Genomic DNA, 2,500 nt, shown 5'->3' with positions numbered 1-2,500 from the left:
GTTGTAGGATGTGAGCCGTCGTCTCCCTAACCTTGCATCCAGCACGGCAGGTCAACGAAGACTCACCCCCACCTCTACGCCCTCTCGATCCGCGAATGCGGGATGGGAGGGCGTTGATATGAGTGTGCACGAACTGCACGAAGTCCCGTCCTGTTATCTGCGCGCATCGCTCCCTAATCCACTTTGTGGATGTCGGGGTGCGTGTGGATTCGCGAAGTTCGCGTCCATCAACAGATGCGTGCAGATGTTCTCGCCAAAACAAGCGCACAGATGGTCGTTGCGTTGTGGAGTCAACACGGCTGAACCTGCGGAGCTGTTTCCAGGCCCACCGCAGTTTCTTACGAATCTTATCAGATTTGGCGGCGGCTCTTGCCACTGACCATGGTGACGAGTCGAGCCCCCCGAAACGCCTCACAATGAGGTCCGGGATGGTCGCTCGCACCGATGGGATCGCTAAGCCGCCGTCCTGAACTGCGGCGTGATAGTATGCCTTGGGCACATCCGCCGGTAGCCTTAGCCACTGTCCGACTGCTTTCCGGATTTGGACATCGAGCATTCTCAATCGGTCAGCACAAAACCGTGCTGGAATCTCGGAATCAGATGAGCTCTCAAAATCTCCAACCTCTGTTGGGGTTTGAGAGGTGCCCTTGAGATGTTATTCAGAGCACTACTGATACTATGCTCTAATGTCACGCATCCAGAGGCCTCAAAATCGACACCAAGATATCGCCACCGCTCAACACAACTCACCTGCCTGAGCGGCTTACCTCCAATATTGAAGGTTCGCTCAGTCAGGTAGTGATGCTTCTTGCGGTGGCCATCCGGTATCATAGACAGAACCGCGCTCTTCCTGCAATTCAGGCGTAGGCCCATCTGCTTACCAACACAGTCCACAGCAGAGATGGACTCCTGCATCCCTACCTTCGACCCCGCAAGCAGGACTAGGTCGTCAGCATAGGCCAGAGCGGACACAAGTTCCATCTCCAACCTATACCCGACCCTCTCCGGCAGGGAAGCTAGGATGAGGTCCATCACCACGTTGAAGAGTATCGGCGACAGAGGGTCCCCTTGACGAACCCCTCGTCCCACTTTCACAGGGCTGCTCATTTCATTGTTCACGGCTAAGGTGGTGGACGCCGTATCGTATAAGTGAGCAATGTAGCCGCAGAACTGTTCGGGCATGCCCCTCAACCTCAGCAATTCGACAAGTGCCTCGTGAGACACTGTGTCAAATGCCTTGGCGAAGTCTAGCACCGCCACGTGACATTCCCGCAGCTTCTTCCTGCTATCCCCAAGCACCGCGTCCAGTACTGCGGAATTCTCCAGCGTACCGTCGGCGCAGATAAATCCGCGCTGTCGTGCATCAGGGGGGCAGCAAGCCAACAGCCTCCGGGCCAAGATGGAGTGAAAGTGTCTCAGGGGAATCGACGCGATCGAGATCGGTCGATATTCCCCCGGTCCACCTGGTCTCTCCACCTTAGGCACAAAGACGGTTCGGCACTGCCGTAGAATTTCGGGTATTTCGCCTCGTGCCATCCATGCATTGAACATTTCCGCCTTCAAGTGCACAGGAACCGCACGCCACTGACCCGAACGTATACCGTCCGGGCCCGGCGAAGTTCGCCAGTCAAAGCGGGAGGCCTTGATCTCTTCCACCGAGATCGGCTTCCACAGCTGGGTGTAGTCGCGATTGCCCCCGTGCAACTCCGCACGCCCTAGGGCGTGAAGAGCTTCCGGTGTAGGCCCAGGTGCATCGGACACTCTCTCGAGGATAGGTCGCCAATAGGTCTCCATCTCCTCGAGCGAGTGTCCGACACCCCCACACGCGCCATCGATCACCTCAGCTGCTGCTCTGCTGCGACACTTCTTGTACAGTTCCTGCACACGCGCGTACTCTGCTCTGCGCTTTTGTCTACTGGTTTTGTGGGCACTAGCTGTCCGATCATCGTGCAAATCGTTTCGCCGCCCTGCAGTCTTGGGTCTCATAGCCCTGCACGCTCGTCTTCTCCCCGAACCCTCAAGGAGTTCGGAGAGAACCCGAGCGGCATCGGGCGACATCTGACCGACTGCGGATGGATCATAGGCAGCGGCGTCTTCGGCGCATCGTTCCTCGCCCGCTTCCTCAGCTCCAGAAGCCCGCCGGAAGTCAGGCTCGGCCGAGCACCCCCCTGACGAGGGACCCGGCTGGGAACCAAATCGGGCAAGGTGCGCTTGCACCAATGCCCGATAAGGCTCCCTCCGCCGTTGTCCCTTAATCGCTTCCAGAGTTCTTCCAAACCCTGGAAGCGCGCCAAAGAGGTCTCCACCCGAGCACTGACCCCGCTCAGCGAGCAACCTGGCCTCGGTGCGAGCGAGGAGGTCGATTTCCTCGCCATGCCACCGCCGCTTCACCATCATCGGAGCGGCATCCGTATTGGTCTCAACAGGGTGGGCTCTACGCTTGTGGACACCCAAACCCCTGTTGGTCGAAAAGGTTCGTTCGCAGAACTGGCAGGTCCAA

The 2,500-nt window shown here is 58.1% G+C and overlaps 1 pseudogene; it reads right to left on the bottom strand.

Annotated features, from left to right (window-relative positions):
• The window catches only part of LOC134199768 (large subunit ribosomal RNA), an 8,284-nt pseudogene that overhangs the window by 1,988 nt on the left and 3,796 nt on the right, over nucleotides 1-2,500 (bottom strand).

Source organism: Bombyx mori, chromosome 11, assembly GCF_030269925.1.
Source record: "Bombyx mori chromosome 11, ASM3026992v2".
Taxonomy (NCBI): domain Eukaryota; kingdom Metazoa; phylum Arthropoda; class Insecta; order Lepidoptera; family Bombycidae; genus Bombyx; species Bombyx mori.
Note: the sequence above shows the minus strand (reverse complement) of the source record. Positions and strands in the feature narration are given on the sequence as shown.